The sequence below is a fragment of the Danio rerio genome, chromosome 24, assembly GCF_052040795.2.
Source record: "Danio rerio strain M-AB ecotype USA chromosome 24, GRCz13ab, whole genome shotgun sequence".
In the NCBI taxonomy this organism is placed as follows: domain Eukaryota; kingdom Metazoa; phylum Chordata; class Actinopteri; order Cypriniformes; family Danionidae; genus Danio; species Danio rerio.
This window is the reverse complement of record NC_141044.1, coordinates 3,942,501-3,964,319: the sequence shown is the minus strand read 5'-3', so window position 1 is coordinate 3,964,319 and position 21,819 is coordinate 3,942,501. Positions and strand designations below refer to the sequence as shown.

The following is a 21,819-nucleotide window of genomic DNA, read 5'->3' as shown; positions in this document are numbered from 1 at the left end:
GCACGTTTTAATTATGAAGAACATTTCTGTTTCTCCGTGATTTTTTATTTAAAACAGGTGAAAATGTAAAGCTGATTGAGACATTTGAGTCAAAATGCTAAACAGATTTCAGATTCTCAGCTTATTGAGAATGATTAATTATGGCATGTTATTCCAAATTTAATGTTTGTTATTTATATAAATATTAGTCATTTAAAATGTTTCACACTGAACATTTTTTTATAATTTTGCCCTTCGTTTGATCATCTATACTGTATGACTACTTTCCATCCTCCAATCAATTCATAAATGTCAAAATACAAAAAAATCAAAACTATATATACTATACTGTACATATACTGTATATTAGCATGCGAGCTAATGTTGTTTTGTTTCTAGATTTATTTTGGGTTCGAGTAATAGATTTATTTTAGTTCATTTATTTAGTTAAGGGGTGACACGGTGGTTCAGTGGTTAGCACTGTCGCCTCACAGCAAGAAGGTCGCTGGTTTGAGTCCCCGCTGGGTCAGTTGGCATTTCTGTGTGGAGTTTGCTTGTTTTCCCCATGTTTGGAGTGGGTTTCCTCTTGGTGCTCCAGTTTCCCACATGCACCTTGAATTAGCTTGTTGGATGGTCATTATTACCACATTTCCTAAAGATTTAGAATAAAAAAGGACTTATTTTTAATTATTTAAATTATTCTAAATATTATTAATATTTATATTAATATATATAATTATTTTCAAATATAATTTGAAAAAACAATAGGAATCTGTTAAAGTTTTAAATTAAAAACCGTAGCCTATTGTCATTTATTAGGCAAATGACAAACTGGCCAGCACATTCAACTTTCCTCAGTCTGAATTTGGCCCATTTAAATAAACAGTATTTAAAACATAATAATAATATAATGTAGTGCTTCACATTTTTCTAGCCTCTTGGTCTTAGGGTGCTTTCACACTAGCAACTTTGGCCAGCACCTGGGTTTGTTTGACATCAGAGTGCGGTATGTTTAGTTAGTGTGAACGTGTCTTCTGAACTCGGGTGCGCACCCACGAACTGTACCCGAGTCCGCCTGAAAGAGGTGGTGTGGGGTACAGTTCACACGAATTCTGGTCCGGTTCACTTCTGCTATGAATGCAATCATACCACTTAGCGGAAATGAATCGCCGACTGTACAACAAACTATCCTTTTCATAACGTTCTTTTGTGTGTGTGTGTGTGTGTGTGTGTGTGTGTGTGTGTGTGTGTGTGTGTGTGTGTGTGTGTGTGTGTGTGTGTGTGTGTATCACGCAATGTACCTTGGTGACAAGCGGTACTGAGCCAGGGCAATCACAGTGATAATGTCTGCTTGTCTCCTCCAAAAGCAGCTTATGCAGACATCGTGTGATGTTCTAAATGTGTCTAATATTTTCACGGCAGACGGACGCGAGTCGCTTCCTGTATGTCCAAAACCAAAAGATTCAGTAAAAGCAGAATGACCATGATGTGCGTACACCTTTCCATTTTGGCGCTTTGCTTTCATGTCCATTACCTAGCAACAGCCGTACACACAACAGCACCTCGATGATGCAAGTGTATAAAAGTTCAGAAGGAAAAACGACAGTGTGAACAGAAACCAACCGAGAAGGTGGCAAGGGGGGACAATCGAACTCGGGTACGGTCCAGCCAAATGTGAAAGCGCCCTCAAAGCCTTTTTCAATTAGTTATTTTCACAGTTTATGATGATATAGCAGTCAAAATAGGACAGGTAAGCTCATATATGACTAATTCTGGACCTTTGTAGGTGAGGTGTGTGTATTCCAAACCACCCGAACCCCTCCTAGCTACGGGCCTGTAAAAGGGTTGAATTTAGTGCCAATTGTTTTATGTTCAATCAACTTAAAATTGTAAAAACTATTAAGGTAAATTAATTAAATTGTGTTGGAACGACATCAAGTGATTGTGTGGAACCCAAATTTTTTAAAGGTGTACACACGTTACTTAATTACACTTGCTGTTTGTTTGAACTACTTATTTAAAATTTGCTAAAACAACACAATTCTTGAAAGTTTAAGCGGGACAGTTTAATTGTTTTATGTTCAATCAATTTGAAAAGAGTACAAAAAAAACATTAAGTTAAATTAATTGGTTTGCGTTGGAACGACATCAAGTAATTGTTTGGAACCCAACATTTTTTTTAAAGGTGTACACTCGTTACGAAATTACATTTGCTTTTTGTTTAAACTACTTATTCAAAATGAGCTAAAACAACACAATTCTTGAGAGATGGAACAGGACAATTTAATTGTTTTACGTTCAATAAACTTAAAATTGTAAAAAAAAAAACATTAAGTTAAATTAATCAATTTTCATTGGAACGACATCAAGTAATTGTGTGGAACCCAACTTTTTTTAAGGTGTACACTCGTTACGAAATTACACTTGCTGTTTGTTTAAACCACCTAATTAAAATGAGCTAAAACAACACAATTCTTGAGAGTTTGAGCAGGACAATTTAACGGTTTTACCTTCAATCAACTTCATATGTAAAACCATTGAGTCAAGTTAATCGATTTGCCTTGGAATGACATGAAGGGATTGTGTGGAACCCAATGTGTAACCTCAAAAAAATTACTTTGCTGTTTCTTTAAACTACTTATTGCAAATGAGCTGAAAGATCACAGTTCTTGAGTTTTTGAGGGGGTAACCTAATTGTTTTATGTTCAATTCACTTAAATTAGCACAAAAATCTAATAATCTGATCTAATTCCTTCATGTTGTCATTTTTGCAGTGTATCATCATCATAACCACAGCATAAACTGTAGATTCGTTCTTTGTAGATTTGCATTGTTTTTGACCCAGTTCTCTAGCAGAGCTGCGCAATTTCGCCGTTTCAAATGACTGTCATTTCTAACACAGCACTGTCATTACTTCACAATGACTGACATTTATTTGCCAAGAGTTTGATCTCTTTGCTATTATTTTTTATCTGACATCTCTTCGCCCCTCAGACTGGTCTCTGTCTACATTTGTGGACGAGTGAAGGCAAATGTGGACGTCTAACCTCCTATGTTATCTGACATCGGGCCGGTTTAATTTACAGCGGGTCGAGGAACAGAAAGTCAGCCCTCCGTGATCTTTCACAGGACAAAAGATGAGGCTTTTCCAGCACAGGCCACACGGCTTAACTTGTGGGATTTACACAATAGCCTTTCTTTCATTTGTTCCTAAATCTGAGGCTTTGACAGACAGGCCAGCTTTATTCTGTGTCTCCAGTGCTGTTTAATACTGATGATACTCTGGAGACAATTAGGAAATCTTTTCCCATGCCCCAGTGTGACATCCATGGACTTTTAAGGTAGTCTTAATTACAGATATCCACTAAAACTTGACCATATCATTCATGCTTTGATATTTACACAGTTTTTACAATAGTTTTTTCGTGGACTTGTCAATTTTGACATTTTGGCCTTCTTTTTTGTTTTAATTTATTTTTTTAAATCTGAAATATACACATGTTGTTGCACTTTTTCGTGTATGATTTCAATTACAATTGAAGTTCAGTGTAAAAAATGTTTGGTTCCACACAATTTCATCATGTTGTCGATTAAGTTAACCAAATTGTTTTAAAAAAAATGAAGTGGATTGAACTTAAAACCTGAAGTTGTCCCCCAAAAATATCAAGAGTTGTGTAGATTCAGCTTTAAAAAAAGTTCCTAATTACTGATTATTAATTAATTACATAATTCCAATTGTATCTAAATTAGGGCTGCACGATACTGGGAGAATATGCGAAACTGCTGTTGAATATTGCGATACCAGTCTGTCTTACATTATTCAGATGTGGCTACTGAGAATGCACGAGTGACTGAATGTGACCATACGCAGTGCTGCAGTACTGCGCGGCACAGCACATAATGGAGAATTGCTATTTTTACTATTAGTTATGCTTTTAAATCATTTGTTAGGATGTTAGGATGTTAAATTCAATGTGTACAATTTTTTTCAGATCTAATTAGTTCTAGATCTGACAAACAAAAAAACTGTGTCAAGGTGCATTTAGTCTTTAAAACATGAGCGAAAACCTCAGCAGATATTCTGACTCTGATTGACTGTTGTCATTTTCTTCTCTCTCATTTGGACTCCCACTATTAGTGTTTATTTTCAGTTTTGGGTTCGCCTTTGAGCCACTCCAGCCATAGCTGAACAGCAGCCATTGGGGAGGCGGGGATAGAGAGGCCCTATCTGATTGGTTTAATTTAAATAGACAACTGATGAATACAATAATGTAATTTATCCAGCCTGATCTCTTGAGGAAATTTAAGTATTTTACGTTTTATCAGTTTAGAGGCTAATTTGTATGAATTTGTATGAGTTCAGTCGTACGAAAATGTGCAATTTTTAAAAAGGAGGTGTGACACCAAACCCAAAACCTTACTGTCAATTGGGAATAAGGAAATCGTACTAAACTGTAAGAATGAGATTATACGAATTCATAGAAATTAGCCACTAAATCAAAAAGAAACTAATTGCTGTGAGATTGTGTTGAATTTATCACACGTCTTCCATACTTGTATTGCATGCAACTATATCTAAATATGTAGTACCTCCTGTTCTTGTTGTATTGAATTAAAAAGTTTTTTTTTTTTTCAAATAATGAAAATGATACTATTGCAATATATTTACTTTTGTAATTTGTATGTCTGAAAATAAATTTAGTTACTCAATAAGCAATTTAATTACTTGACCTAATACTACTTAGAATCCCTATAACTCTCAGCTCTATAGACAATACAAATAAACTATTTAAAGTCTTACATTTGCGTCAAGTATCGTTTAGCTTTATCAAAAAGATTTACCATGTTTAAACCAAAACAACATTTAGTTAAACAGAAAAAAGGGGAAAAAAAAGACACCAAATTATATACATTTACAGAATATATTTTCATTTATAGGGTATATGCACAGTCAGTGTTTCTTCCCATACAGATAAACTTCTGGTGAATGTTTAATGTGACTTTTTTATTTTTAATTTACACAGTTCCTTTTACAGCATCGACATTGCAATGTAATTACAATGTAATCAGTTGAACAAACCTCAACTTTCACTTAATTGTTAAAGCCGTTTACACGCATGCACCCGTCAGGATCAGCAGGTGAAAGCAGAAATTCTATGAAAAATACTAGGGTAAAATAAATGTTCATATTTTAAAACACTGCGTGGAAAAATGCAATTTAATGCAGTGCTTCTTGTATGTTCGGAGACCCACCTTATATCATATATCACTCAGGCAGTGAAGATCACTGATTTTTTTTAAAGAAAACAGACCTTAAACATGCTGATTTTGTAAAGGCATACAGCTCACCAGAAGCGTTTGATGCAGGTTACTGACCAATTAAAAGTCCTTCTGTATATACTCTATTAATTATTGATTTATTCTCATTTTCTCATTACTTCTTAAGCATGTTGATTTGTCTGATAAATGTAACCCTCTTTAGATAAAACAATATAATTATTCTACAAAATATATAAAATACATTAGGATAACAATATACAATTACAAATTTCTGAATTGATATTTGTAGAACTGTTGATTTTTATTTTTTACAAAATTTATTGCAAGTAGATTATACATAAATGTAAGTTACTTAAAAATAAACAGTGATGCACTTTTTCAGTGGATAAGTCATTTAATTACAGTATAATATATATATATATATATATATATATATATATATATATATATATATATATATATATACATATATATATACATATATATATATATATATATATATATATATATATATATATATATATATATATGTATATGTATATATGTATATATGTATATGTATATATGTATATGTATATATGTATATATATATATATATATATATATATATATATATATTTATATATATATTTATATATATATATATATATATATACATATATATATATATTTATATTTATATATATATATATATATATATATATATATATATATATATACACATACATATATATATATATATATATATATATATATATATATATATATATATATATATATATATATATATATATATATATATATATGCTATACAATATTATATTTGTGCATATACATTAGATTAGTCAGTACTGAAGCCAAATCTAGAGCTTATTTAATAAAATAACTCCAAAAACTAGTACTCCCAAATGTATATGTTATAGAAAAATATTTTATACAAATTTTAAAAAGAGGAAAATTTAAAAGATATATTGCTTGTATATTTTGTTTGAATTTAATTGTATTATCTATCAATTTCTAAATATGTTTGGTCACTAAAATCTAGTTTTATTAAATATATCTGTTTAATAATCTGTTTTGTTAAAATGCACCAAATTATATAGAGAAATGGAGAAATGCATATATATATATATATATATATATATATATATATATATATATATATATATATATATATATATATATTAATCATGATTATTTTTATGACTTATGTAGTGATAAAAAATACTCTTAAAATCAAAGATAAAAAAAACATCAACAATATTATTAAACTTGACTTCAAATATTCTGCAAATTTCTGCAAAACAATGCCTTATTGGCATACCGAAACATTTACTATACTAATCCCCAACATTGTCTTGACTTAACATCACTATCATATCATTTACATTGTCATACCTGATTGCAAATATTACTACATAGGCTGTTCTTCACATTGATTATGCTAGCTGTATTCATAGCACACTAAACAAGCTGTCATCTGCCTGGCGCACGAATCTGACCGGCTCAAAATGAATTCTAAATGTTTACTACTACCATCTGCTGTTCATACGGAGAAATATGATTTTCCCTCCCTTCTTCACAACCATGTGCTTCTATATCCAAGTTAAGGTAACCGTAGCACATTTTCCTGTTCCACTCACCCCGAATCATTTGTAGTTAATTCAGGAACAGGTGATATATCACATCTCTGCATTTAATCAAGCATAATAAATGGCTCTAAGCTGATCGTTAGCACTCATTTAGCAAACACCCCCTCTCTCGTCTTATAGTCCTCCTTTAACACAATAAAGGATATTTAACTCTACACTTTAAAGCTGTTTTGGAGCCATTTTAGTTGTTGTTGCTAAGGATACGCTGTCACCATGGCAGTAAAATCATCTGTGATACTAATATATCAGTGCGTTTTGTGCCTGAAGTAGACCGTGGGGGAAATAAAGCCACGGAGAATCAGAGAATTCTTGTGATTTATCTTTTATAGCGCAGGCCATCCGGTCAGGAATGACAATGCATTCAGGTCAATATGTCAGTCATCTCTATATAGAAGGCATAGATTAAGAATGCTCAAGGTTAGGCCACAGTCAACACATGCTAATTGTGTTGAGTATGTTAGTTGTGTGTTATGCACAGATAAACTGAAGTTTAATAGCTTGGCAGTATATATATATATATTTTTTGTAAATAAATTGGTCAGGGTGACACGGTGGCTCAGTGGTTAGCACTGTCACCACACTGAAAGAAAGTTGCTGGTTCAAACCCCAGCTTGGTCAGTTGGCTTTTCTGCGTATCTGTTTCCTAAATGGTAGCATATATTTTTCATCTAATTTAAATCTAATAAAGCTTACTGGATCTTCTTAGTACTTCTAGAGTCCCCTTTTTCTCTTTTTCTTTTTTAGTTTCAGACTTCAGAGAGAGATTTTTCTTCATTTTAAACCGACTATTAACCTGCATCAATTCTTTTTTTTTTTCCCTCATGTTTTTTGTCCTCCCAGGGTCTCTCGTGAATGTTTAAGCGGTGGGGTTCTGACCATCAAACCTTCTCTGCAACCTATTTGTGATTGATTATCCGCCATTCAGCGTTCACACCAGAGGAGAGAAAAGTGAATGAGAGAGAAGGAGTTTGCATCCAGTGCGGTCTTGTAATCCGCGACAGGTAAAAGAAGCTATATTTAGCAGCAATCACACGTCATATCAATCATCGATGATGCTTTCAAATGCAGCTATTATGGAGCATTATTATTATTACTGTTATTATACTAATCAAGCATTTCTTCAACCAATGATTTGATGTTTTGACCTATTTTTATAGGCTAATAATCAAATAAATCAAATATCTATCTATCTATTTATCTATCTATCTATCATCTATCTATCATCTCTCTGTTTGTCTGTCTATACCATTTCTACATATTTTGTTCAATAAAGTTTAATTAAGTTTTAAGTTTAATTTACTAAAATGTAAACATGCTTAAACTTATTTGTTTTAAGTTGTATATTTTAACTTATTGTTTTAAGTCAGTTTAATGTAAGTCAAAATTACATACTTTTTAGGACAGTTGCATTTATCTTATTTCCCACTGAATTCCTAAATTATCGCAATAATTTAAGACTACTTTATTATTGTATATGCATAATGAAATAACCTTTTCATACTTTCTGAAAGAGTAAACTATAACACAACCCAGGCTCATTCTGATTACGTAGCCCTATATACTTTTCTGGAGAGCATCAAATACGTCCCAGGAGCTACGTTTTTTGCAGTTGTTGTTTTCTCGAATCCACCAGAGGCAGCGGTGTGCGCTTTTTCAGATCTCAAATTTCTCTCGCGAGTTCCACATTAATCCTCCAGAGGCCGCTGTCACCCTTCCCTAAACCCAACCATTAGTGTTTTAAAAACCTCCGATTGACGAGGGCCCACCCACTTTCCTAAACATAACTGACAGTGTTTTTAAAAGCGGTCCAGAAAAAGAAAAGCCCTCGCGACTTCCTGATTTTTACCATGTTTCCAGATTTTACTGAATACTGATTTTACTTTTATCTTTGTCTTGGCTGCTTTCTGGAATCAATCTTCGCAGGACTCGAACCCCAGCATCACAGTCAACTCCGCTCTGTCTCAAATCCTCCAACATAAGCAACGAGCCACTGGACAACTAGTAACAGCGGAAAAGCCGCCCATGCAGAGGTAAGTGCGAAAAGGAACGGTGTCATACAGCCTCATAACGTTCATTTTACTGAGGAAATGCAGCCATACAGTCCTCTGGCTACATAATTTCTGTTCTCCAAAAATGTATACAGGGCTACGTTTTCAGAACAAGCCTGTGTTGCTATTACAGCATGAGGGGAAATGATGCACAAAACATCATAAAGGAAATCAGGAGGGTTTTTTTTGTTTATTTTTTATCAACCCTCGGGACATTAAAGTGCTTGAAGATGAAGGAGCGTTCAATTAGATACACTGCAGTATGATTGAAGTCTTTTAAAGCAATTTATTTTGCTCTTTTTTTTTCTTGCACAGTTTATTTAAATAAACGTTGTTTAAAAGCCTCGCTTTTAGCATTAAATCAGCATTTTTGACATACTAAAAACATAAGGTATGCCTGAGTGAATGTGTTTTATCCCAAAACATCACCCAAGCAGAAAATGAGAAAACGTTTTATACTTTCTCAAATCGTACAAATGAAACAATAATGCAGGCCATCTGTTGCCAACATCAAATCAGTGAAAAAAACAAAACACAATGACCTTTTTCTGATGTCACAAGCAGCATATGCCAGCTAAAGGCATGTGTGAATTCTGGCAACTTAATAAACGACAGAATTACTACAATACAGCACTAAATACTGCACATGTATTCCTGAGGATTTACTCACCGGGACAACATATGGCACAATCAGTGTAGTCAGAATGAAAAAAAGACATTGGGAAAATAGGACAAACGAATACAGTGACTGTAATTTTGATTTCGAATCCACCCATGAATGCAATCTGCAGCTACCTTGCGGGATTTTTTTTTTCTGTCTCCGCTCTTAGTAAATCCAGGAAAAAAAAGATATTTCCCTGCCTAAGTCCTGTGGAGTGTCAGGCAGGATATTGGTGAAGTGGCTTAACATCTTGCGCTTACGTTTCTCTCCAAACTTGTCGAGCAGCTTCAGATGTAGTCGTGCTCAGAGGAAGTGGTCTGAAGGATTACTGTCTGGGCGTAAAAGAGGCAATTAATCACAGTTTCGGAAAAACCGCCATATACAGTGGAACTTCAAGGACTCGTGGATTCTTTTCATAAGATGATCCAGTAGTCGCTAATTTGTGCCGAGTGGGCAGAGGGAGAGAGATGGAAAAACTTTTTTTAAAAACATGTTTGTGCTAAAGATATGTGACTAATTGAAATATTTCGAGCCGTGCCATCTATAGCTTGTGAAAATGATCTACAAGTGTTGCCTCAGACATTTTATTAAAGTGATAATTCACCCTAAAATGAAAATCTACTCTATTTACTCTCCCTCAAGTGGTTATAAACCTTCTCTCATGAACTCGTTCTTCTGTTGAACACAAAAGATGATATTATGAAGAAAGCTGAAAACCTGTAACCATTGACTTCCATTGTAGGGAAAAACAAACACTATGGAAGCCAGTGGTTACAGGGTTCCAGCTTTCTTCAAAATATCTTCTTCAAGGAAGTGCTTTCCATGGGTGGTTTCCCAAAACAAAATATAAAACTACATAACCCTGTGTGAAAAAGTATTTGCCCCTTAATCTAATAACTGGTTTGGCCACCCTTATCAGAAACAACTGCAATCATTAATTTTTGATAACTTGCTATAAGTCTGTTACAGTGCTGTAAAGAAATTTTGGCCTGCTCATCTTTGCATAATTGTTGTAATTCAGCCACATTGGAGGGTTTTCAAGCATTAACAGCCTTTTTTTTTGAGGTCATGTCACAGCATCTCAATCAGATTTAGGTCAGGACTAGGCCACTCCAAATACTTTTCCTTTCTTTAGCCATTCAGAATTAGACTTGCTGGTGTGCTTTAGATCAGGGGTTCCCAAACTTTGCAGCCCACGACCCTCAAAATAAAAATGCCAGTGACTCGCTACCACCAATATCTTCTGAGGTGGTTATAAATACAGAAACCTTGCATGCAATTGCACATACACAACAAATAGACCCAAATCTGTTCTTCGTAGATTTTTTTTTTTTATGTATGTCAGTGCTGTAAATGTGCCAGAAAGTTTAACCTGGTGTTATGAAATCAATCTGCTGCATCTCACGCTATTGCTGTGTCTTTAATATAATGTGATTACCCCAGGGGTCGCAATCCAATAGAACTAGTAACTATAAGCTACTATAGTAACTATATACAGTAGTATATTGAATTTATAAACAACATTTTTTTCTTTTCAGTAGGTTATGGATAAAATATGGTAATTATGGTTTAATAAAAATAAATAGATTTTTGGAAATCACCAGGCGACCCCCCTTCATTGTCCCGCGACCCCTTGGGGGGTCCCGACCCCCACTTTGAGAAGCACTGCTTTAGATCACTGTCCTGCTGCAGAACCCAAGTTTACTTCTGCTTGAGGTCTCTAACAGATGGCTGGACATTCTTTTTCGGGATATTTTAGTACACAGAAAAATTTATGATTTCGTTTATCAAAGCAAATCTTGCCGGTCCTGAAAGAGCAAAACAGCCCCAGACTGTCACACTACCACCACTACTACCATTGTGTGGTTGGTATGATGTGTAAATGGGCAATACATAGACATGTGGAGAGTTTCAAACTAACAGTTTAGACATACTTGTATAGGTTTCATTCTTTCATGTAATATCAAGTTCCACAAGTAACAAATTTGCACGCTTCCCAAACTTTTGGTTGCTGAGATCCAGCACTGCTCTCCAGCTTACGTTGGGATTTCAGTAAAAGACAGGCTTTTTTCCCTGCCTTTTCTTCATCTCTGTCAGAGTTGTCAGATTATAACCTCAAGAGTAAACGTTTGCCTATTGTGGAAATCATCGTCTTGTCTCAGAAAACTCAGCTTATTCTTACAGAGGAACTAAAATGTAGGCATAAAACATTCCCGACCTGACGGATTATTCTGCACTAAAGTTTACATATGCTGATTAACTGTAAGTAATAAATGAATAGGTCTGCTGTAGTAAATGATTAGTAAATTATTTGATACATGATAGTAAATGAAACAGCTTTCTGAAATTAATTGTTGGATTCGTGTTATTAATATTTATGTTGTTAATTTAAAATGTATTATTATTATTATTATTATTATTATTATTATTATTATTATCATGTTGTCTAGAATTTAGAAAAATTCAACTTACTAAAACATTTAAATAATGCTTATTTGGTTGGATGAACTAGCTATATATATATATATATATATACTGTCTTAAATGTAGCTTTAGTTTAATCTAATTAAATCTTTTGTTTATTTATTATAATTTGTTAACATTTCATTTATTTATTTTTTTATTTATTTACAGATCCAGGTAACTTCTTACTTTATTTGTATGTATCGCAGCAGGTTTGGAACAATACTGTCTCAAGTTTTGTCATTTTTGTCATTGTCATGTCTTAAGTGAAATATTTCACTTACAAATGAAATCAGAAAAATAACTGGCTGTATGTATTTTTACAATGAATTTTTTAATTAGTTGTATTTATTTATTTATATAGATCCAAGTTACAATATACTGACTTTATTTGTATATCTAGCTGCAGGATGGGACCAATATACAGCTGATGTCAAAATTATTATTATTAAAATTATTCATATTTTTTTTTCCTTCTCCAAATAGATGTTTCCCAAATTATGTCTATTTTGAATATAAATATTTTTAGATTTTCTACACAACAAACCAATGTTATGATTTGCCTATAATTACCCTAACTTTCAGCATTTAAATGTCACTTTAAGCTGAATACTAGTATCTTGAAAAGTATCTAGTCAAATATTATGTGCTGTCATCATGGCAAAGATGAAAGAAATCAGTTATTAGAAATGAGTTATTAAAACTATTGTGTTTAGAAATGTGTTGAAAAGAAACGTTTTTCCTTTAAACAGAAATTGGTGACAAAATACAACAGGGGGCTAATAATTCTGACTTCAACTGAATACTGAAAAATGGGTTCTTTGATAGAGGAGAAATTCACATATGTAATTCTGTGAACCTGCATCTCATATATTATGAGCGCGTGTATTACACTGTATGTCCATCAGCTCTGACAGCCCAGAATATCCGTCAGAAACGTTTCCCCTGCACCTATCAGAAAGCACCAGAAATGCACAGACAAATACAAATGCAGTTGTACAGCTTACCTTCGCCAGTACAGGTCTGTGTGATTGGTAGTGGCACAGCCGAGGCTTTTCCCTCAGGTCCTGCTTTTACAGTTCTCTGTGCCCTACTGTCATGCTGGATCTGTGCTTCAGTAACGCCTGACACAAGCGGAAGGGGAAAAGCAGTTTTACACTCTTTAATGACTCATGAAGTTTCCTAGTCTCAGCCTTTCCCCTTCCACTTGTAAACATACAGTTGAGGTCAGAATTATTAACTCTCTTTTTTTCTTTTTTAAATATTTCGCAAATAATGTTCAACAGAGCAAGGAAATTTTCACAGCATTTCCTATAATGTTTTTTCCTCTGGAGAAAGTCTTATTTATTTTATTTTGGCTAGAATAAAAGCAGATTTTATTTTTTTAAAAACCATTTTTAAGGTCAATATTATTAGCCCTCTTAATCAATATTTCTTTTTCGTTTGCCGACAAAACAATCCATCGTTATACAATGACTTGTCCAATTAACCGAGTTAAATGTCACTTAAAGCTAAATCTTGAGAATCATCTAGTCAAATATTATGTGCTGTTATCATGGCAAAGATAAGTCAGTTATTAGAATTATTAGTTATTAGAAATGAGTTGAAAAAGTGTGTATTCTTTCCATTAAAAAGAAATTAGGGGATTGGGGGGGGGGGGTGCAGGGAGGGCTAGTAATTCTGACTTCAACTGTAGATGTAATTTATTTCCCCCATTTTTTTCACCTTTTAACTTCCCTGTGTTTCGATGATAAGCTTCACTGACCGGAAATGCACATAATTAGCCCATTATGAAAGGCCAGCGAGCTGATACAGTTCTGTGGCATTCAGGACAGCCGTGTCTGTCTCTGTTTCACACGTTGCTTTAAATAGGGCCGTTTATTCAGACAAAGAACAGAATGTTAATGAATTTTAATCTGAAATACTCAGTTTTGTTGAAGTTGTAAAAAAGGTCACGTCATAATTACGGTAACACTTTACAATACGGTTTTATTAGTTCATGTTAGTTAATGCATTTGCTAATATAAACAATACTTTTAGTGCAGTATTTATTCATGCTTGTTGATGTTAGTTAGTGAAACTAAAGATGTTTATTGTCTATGACTTTATATTCGGCTGTCTGAAATATTTGTTGGTGATTGGTCAGTCGTGACATTCCAATAAATGTTATTCCCATATAACAACCACTAAATAACACATGCTCATCCGGGAACTTAGTACCACCTTGACCGTCAGTGAATACGTTCACATCCATATACTTACATCCACATTCATATATATCTGTTTGTCTGTCAGCTTTGTGTTTTTGACTGTCTGGCGCCATCTTGTGACTGAATAATGCGCAGGTTAGTGTATACTCCATCAGCTGTTTTCGTTTCTGTCAGCTTAGTGATTTTGTCTGTTTGGCTCCATCTTGTGACTGAATAAAGCGCAGATTAGTGTATACTCCATCAGCTGTTTTCGTTTCTGTCAGCTTTATGTATTTGACTGACTGGTGCCATCTTGTGACTGAATAATGCACATGTTAGTGTATACTCCATCAGCTGTTTTTGTTTCTTTCAGTTTTTCGTTTATTTAAAGAATTAATAAACTATTACGGCTCAGAACAATGTTTTTTGATTTTTTTTTGTTTGTTTTGTAGCAAGTAGCTGTATAATAAGTGGTATAAAGTACATCCAGAATGGTTGTTTTTGCAAAACAAAAGAATACCTTAAAATATTAGTAAATCCAATGAATATTTTTTTTTTCAGTGTATGCACATCGTGTAAGTGTAAAAGTTGAAACTGTCCTCAGCAAACCACAGTGTTGTTCTTGCGTAACAATGAATGCTCCTATCAGGACGAATGCATCATCTTCCTCTGTCTCCTCGCAGACATACTGTACCTTTGGCACTTCCAGTCTGCAGTGTTAAGCACATATTGTGTTTAGCGATGCCCCTCCGACCCTGGCGACAGCAGCTTTATAATAACAGTCATTGTGAATTAACCTCCATCCTCCCAGAATGCCCCTCTGTCAGAGCGACGAAGCCCCACCTCCTAAAAGCCCTGCCACAGGAAGTCTATTGTTTTGTGTTTGTGACTCTGCATATGTTTGAGGTGAAATATGTTTTTTTTTTTTATCAGTCTTCTTGTGTTTTACCTTTTTAAAATATTGACTTTTAAAAGATTGAAATATTGCTTTTTTTCTAGGGCTAATAATATCATTATGTATTGCAGTTCAGCCCAATCGGTGCTGTGAAGTTATGATTAACAAAGACCAAACATATAAAACCATTTTTGCTGTCTAAAATGAAATAAATAGTTGCTGACTGTATAATTAATAGTCGTTTGAGTCAGAGCACCTATTTGAATGCATTTTAATTGGTTTATCAGATATTCCCCAAGAGATATTTAACAGAGCAAGGATTTTTGTCACAGTATTACTATTTATTTGATTTATTTTCTATGTTAAAAACTTCTAAAGTCAATATTATTATTCCCTAATATATTTATTTTATTTATTAATTTTATGTTAAAGCTGCTAGTGTATATTATTAACCCTTTTTACATGTTGATTTTTATTTTATCTTATTTTATTTTTTTTATTAAAACTGCTAAAATTCATATTAGTAACCTGCTTACATATTTATTTATTTATTTATTTGTATATTTATTTATATTTTTTATGTTAAAACTTCTTAAGTAAATATTATTGTTTATTTGTGTGTGTATGTGTGCATACGTGCATGCATTTGTGTGTGGGTGTGTCTGTGCATGTGTGTGTGTTTGTTTGAGTTTGTGTGCATGTGTGTGCATGCGTTGGCACATGTGTGTGCATGTTTGTTTTGTGTATGTGTGTTTCTATGTGTTCGTATTTATTTATTTGAGTGTGTATGTGTGTGTGTATGCGTCTGTGTATGCATGCATGCCAGTGTGCGTGCGTGTGTGTGTGTGTGTGTGTGTGTGTGTGTTGTGTAAGGCATCTATGACGGGCAGATGAAGGCAGATCTTCAGACCCTTTGCAAACCACATGTGAGGCGCCTCAGCACAAGATAAGACCTAATCCCTCCCAGAGAGCTGAAAAGTCAATATCCACACACACACGCCAAAGGAGGCTCCAAATCTTTGTCCAGAGTAACGCAGAAACTGGCAGAACAACCTAAGCATTTTGTACAAAGCATGGAGAAAAGTGGCCAGAGTTTAAAAATTACTCATTCAAAAATCTCAATTATGCCGTTTAAGTTCATCCAAGTCTGCATTACATGTGGAAGACCAAAGCAGATATTCTGAAGAATGTCCATGCTGCTCTTTTCCATAAAGCAAAAATAAATTTAAAAAAAGCATAATAAAATCCATTGATTCCATTCAATACTGTAGCTGTGAAAGAATTAAACCAAAATTCCTTCGTTTTGTTTAAGAAATTTCCACATGCATTCAAAAAAAGTTATTAAAACTACTTCTCTTAAATGAGCTGAATTAACACAATTCTTCAGGTTTTTTTGCAGACAACCTAATTGTTTTGTGTTCAGTTCACCTAAATTTGTGCAAAACAGTTAAGTTAAAGGTGCAGTATGTAAGTTAGACAGCCAGTGGTTGAACTAGGTATTGCACGCCTGGTTCAAAACAAACCCAAGCGCAGGTTGGCAGATTGATGATACCAAAAGGAGTGTGCCTGACTATCGAGCCTTAATGCTGGTTTAAATCATGTTCTAAATAAAAGCAGCAACAAACGATAGAGGAAATATTTTCCATATTAAAAGAAGTTTTGTTTTAACCAACACCTGAAATTTTTATTTTAGAAATGGCGTCTCTATTTCTTGCAGCTAAACAACAGGATAAACTGACAGTGTTTACCTCTGGTAAACCTCATGTGCTTTATTCAGTGTTAAATGCTAATAATGTGAGTTTGAAGGCCATTTCCACTGACATTTATTGCCATACAACTGAAAGCAGCAGCAGATAGTTCACCTCAGATCTTGAAAATAAAATAAAGTGTTTGAAATTGAACTTTAGAACTGTGAAATAATGCAAACCAACACATATCAGTGATTCAGCATGTACATTTAATAATGTTAAAGAATTTTAGTGTGTAATAATTACATTATGAACTTGACCATTTCGTTGGAGTGCAGTGAGTGCACTATTCTGTGCTTCTGAATGGCTGTATTTAAATTTCTGTCATGTCAAACTGCTAAATTGCTTATCACTGCAGTGTTGTTAGGAAACGAGGTTACAATGTAACCTTCTCACCTAATGTTTACTCTTATAATATTTATATTATTTGCTAATTAATGGCATGTTAAGTCATGTTAAACTCTGAATCTGCATAACAATTTGGAGTCTGCCACTGTCCACCAGAGGTCACATTTTGGTCACGGATGCACACTTTGAGAGCCTTCCTGACTGAATGAATCAGATATGCTGTTTTTCATCAACGCAATTTGGGGTGCTGAAATATAATTGGCTAAAGTGGGAGTGGGCGGGTTAAATGACCAAAACAAAGACAAACGTTCAAACACACAACGCACATGTTCAAAGCAGAATATGTGACTTCAGCATTGTTTTTCATCATGTTTCTTAAATATCTGCAAACATATTATAGTATTTTTATGCTTTAAAAGAGTCAAAAACTTAGATAGAGCTCCTTTAATGCAATAAATTTGTGTTGGGGCCACATTATTGTGTGAAACAGCCTTTTTTACAGTGTAATACTTGTCCCATTTCTACTGTAAAAGAGCAGCTTTTGACATTCTTAAAATATCTCTTTTAATGGTCGCAGAATAAACGGAAACAGCTTTGGGATGGCATGAAGTTGAGTAAATAATGAGCAAATTGTCCTTTTTGGATTCAGTTTTAATTAAACTGCTACTGATAATGGCTGAAATTCTGCTGTCATTTATGTTATTATAATGCTTTATGATTATGAGAAAGCCGGTGGCAGGCACGAGTCCACATCTCTCCCACATTCTCGCTCTTTCTCTTTCTCTGTCTTCCTCTGCTACGCTGCGAGTATATAGAATCTAACAAATGACTAACATTCCCCCCGGGGAGAGTGTTAAATAAATAGACCACCAGGCACTCTGGCAAAATGAAAATGATCATATCATTAGACGTAACGCATCTGTCATAAGAGACAGGACGGCGAATTCACGGCACAATCACAAGGAGTCGCACCAAATTTGATTACCGGCTATATAAAACACCGCCGCACATTAGCTGCCTAGTAAAAATGGGCATCTCTCATAACATGCGATTGTATTTTATGAATCACAACGCCACCGCTACTGAAGTGTTTCGTTTTGATTGGATCCTATCAAATTTCCTTGAACAAATTAGGCTCTTCGAGGAGCGTAGCATCGTGCTTTCCGTAGACTGAGCAGAGCATGTAGAACATATTGTTTTGATTTTTCCCTCTCGTGGTTCGCACAGGATCAAGCGAAGTATATTGTAGGAAGTTCCCCAGAGTGGTAATGACAAGGTAGGCAGAAAAGATGAAGAGGGGAGAGATAAAAATGGAGTGTTCAGAAAGAGACTTTGTGAAAACGATGAGGGAAAGTCTTCAGTGTTCGAAATTCAAGCAAAATAAAAAAGGTTACATTGGCTTGAACACAATACAGTTGAAGTCAGAATAATATTTATTAGCCCTCCTGAATATTTTCCGCCAATGTTTGTTTAATGGACAGAATATATTTTTCAACACATTTATAAACATAATAATTTTAATAGCTCATTTCTAATAACTGATTTATTTTATCGTTGCCATGATGACAGCACATAATATTTGACTAGATATTTTTCAAGACACTATAATATTCAACTTTAAGTGACATTTAGAGGGTTAACTAGGTTAATCAGGCAGGTTAGGGTAATTAGGCTAGTCATTGTAAAATGATGGTTTGACAATCCAAAAAAATTTGTTTAATGGGGCTAATAATTACGGAACCCCGGAAGGGACGTAGTGGAGGAGAAAAAAAATTGGTGGGTGAAAAAAAAATAATGGGTGAAAGAAAATAAATGGGTGGGAGGAAAATATATATTTCTAAGTTTTTTGCGTTCTCTCGCAAAGTTTTGCGTTCTCTCGCAAAGATGTTTTGCGTTCCCTCGCAAAGATGTTTTGCGTTCCCTCGCAAAACTGTTTCTCCACAAACACTTCCTGTTCACTTCACTCACGTAAACCCTCCCGTTTTTGCTGAAATTCTCCCATATTTTACCATTCTATCCCACTTTCTTTACATTACTGTGCGCTGATTGTCGCCTTTCACTTTGCAACCTCTGAACCAGTGAATGCATGTTTAAGCGCTGACTGACAGACGCGCTCCATACAATAAACTGATCCCAGATCAGCGTCTGTACGCGCCATTTAAAGGGACACTTCTGTTATCAAACAAGTGCGCAGCAAATGAATCTCATGTTTTGTTTAGTTTGATAACAGAGGTGTCTCTGTAAGAATGCACAGATCTATAATGAAAGCAGTCCATTACTTTAAAAACTTCATATTATTCAGTGTATTTGTCTGTTTAAACATACACCCGCTCCTCTGTAAATGTCGTGTACAGACGCTGATCTGGGATCAGTTTATTGTACGAAGCTCGTCTGTCAGTCAGCGCTTATACATGAATTCACTGGTTCATAGGTAGCATACGCACAGTAATGTAAAGAAAGTGGGGTAGAATGGTAAAATACGGGAGAATTTCGGCAAAAACGGGAGGGTTTACGTGAGTGCAGTGAACAAGAAGTGTTTGTGGAGAAACAGTTTTGCGAGAGAACGCAAAACATCTTTGCGAGGGAACGCAAAACATCTTTGCAAGATAACGCAAAACATCTTTGCGAGGGAACGCAAAACATCTTTGCGAGATAACGCAAAACATCTTTGCGAGGGAACGCAAAACTTTGCGAGAGAACGCAAAAAACTTAGAAATATATTTTCCTCCCACCCATTTTTTTTCTTTCACCCATTTTTTTTTTTCACCCACCCATTTTTTTTCTCCTCCACTACGTCCCTTCCGGGGTTCCGTAAATAATATTGACCTTAAAATGGTTTTTAAAAATGCTATTAGCGAAAATAAATAAGACTTTCTCCAGAAGAAAAAATATTATAGGAAATACTGTAAAAATACTTTGCTACGTTAAACATTATTTGGGAAATATTACAAAAAAAAAAAAGTTAAAAGGAGGGCAAATAATTTTGACTTGAACTGCTTACAGGAATGTAAATCATTTTAAAACCATGATGTTTCCGAACCGCGGTAAACCATGAAATCGTCCCATGCCTACCGTAATAACACAATGTGTAGCAATGAACTGTTCAGACTAAATTTGTTGGCTGTGTGCGAAACTGCCTACAACTCAGTAGGTACTGCATTTAATATTAAACGTACTACTCGGCTGTTAAGTGTGCTCTTTACAGTATGAATATGAGCAGTATGAATGGAATTCGGACATACTACATCCGCCATTTTATCGTAATCACATGAACCTCCCTCGTGAATTTTGTCACTTCAATCCTATTAATGAATTCTCCTGCGGGACATCATGAGATAGTGAAGCATGCATGGGATGTGCATTTCAGAATCTCTGGAAGTAGTATGTCATCCGGATACTTCTCACATACTGATTTTCAAATGTTATGTATTCTAACATACTACTCGGCTCGCGTACTGTTTGTAGCGTACTATATAGTTTAGAAGTGTGCTATTTCAGACAGATGTTGTCTTCTTGCCTGAGCCAAGAATAATGTCATTTGTAGCTTTCTACTATACACCACACCTACTAAGTAAGAGAATGATCACACCAAATTCGCTTTTTGCATTGAGAGGTGCATCTTCTAAATGGTTTACTAACGGCCGTGAGCGTTTTGCATGCTGAGTATGCACCCTGCGCACCTTGTATTTTAACCGTCTGCTACTCCTCGCATTTTTGCCGTGGTGCTCTGTGCGCCTGCAGTTGAAAAAAGTCAACTCTGAGTGGAAAAAGCTTGTTACGTCAGTCGCGTCTTTTTAATTCTCCAATCAAAGTAAAAAGCAGAGGCTACAGGGCGCTATGAGGCCGCCAATGGCTTCAATTCCTTTTCGTGCTATCAGCTGACCGCTTACCTCCGTGTGGACGACTTTTCCGCTGTTACCAGTTTGCCCAATAGCTCGTCGCATATGCTAGCAGACTTGGGAGGCAGAGTGGAGTTGACTGCGATGACAGGGTTCAGCAAAGGACGGGTTTAGAAAGCAGGTAAAACAAAAACAATAGGCAAAAAAATGAAATAAACAAGTAAATAACAGTGTGAAAACATGGTAAGATCTAAAAATGTAAAAATCTGCCAGCTGAGAGGGCTTTTGTTTTTCTGGATTGCTTTTGAAAACACTGTCGGTTGGGATTAGGAAAGTGGTGGGCGGGTCAATTGGTGATTTTAAAAACACTATCAGTTGGGTTTAGGGAAGGGGGTGGGTGGGGGTATCAGTCAGTCAGTCAGTCAACAGCGGCCTCTGGTGGATTTACATGAAAACAGCAGGCGTGAATGGCACTCGCAAGAGAAATTTAGGATCTCAAAAAGATTTTGCATTCTCTAGAAATGTACATAGGGGTACGTATCCACAATGAGGCTCGTTGTTTTTTTTGGGGTTTTTTTTTTGTGATGTTATGTTCTTGCCATTGAACAAAGTTTAACCCCATGGATGGGGATCGGTAAAGTGAAAAACTATCCCCAGCAGTTTAGCCTCTCAACACAGCAAATTACAATCAATACAAGTAAGACCACATGCTTACAT

The 21,819-nt window shown here is 34.9% G+C and overlaps 1 protein-coding gene and 1 long non-coding RNA gene across 12 annotated transcripts in view; one reads left to right on the top strand and one right to left on the bottom strand.

Annotated features, from left to right (window-relative positions):
- The window catches only part of adarb2 (adenosine deaminase RNA specific B2 (inactive)), a 619,893-nt gene that overhangs the window by 336,892 nt on the left and 261,182 nt on the right, over positions 1-21,819 (top strand). For all 7 annotated transcript variants that reach the window (XM_087309035.1, XM_087309033.1, XM_087309038.1 and 4 more), the window contains 2 exons: positions 7,752-7,912; positions 8,835-8,941. The gene's annotated coding sequence lies outside the window, so the exon portion shown is untranslated. The remainder of the gene's footprint in view (positions 1-7,751; positions 7,913-8,834; positions 8,942-21,819) is intronic.
- LOC137489203 (uncharacterized) overlaps positions 1-21,819 on the bottom strand; it is a 146,914-nt gene that overhangs the window by 1,762 nt on the left and 123,333 nt on the right. The window contains exons 4-6 of one of the 5 annotated variants that reach the window (XR_015524691.2): positions 21,154-21,241; positions 13,091-13,207; positions 9,228-9,948 (exon numbers count right to left, since the gene is read on the bottom strand). This is a non-coding gene — a long non-coding RNA (uncharacterized LOC137489203). Of the gene's footprint in view, positions 1-9,223; positions 9,953-13,090; positions 13,208-21,153; positions 21,242-21,819 lie in introns of those variants that run through there. The other 4 variants (XR_015524690.2, XR_015524692.2, XR_015524694.2 and 1 more) reach the window with 4 other exon arrangements.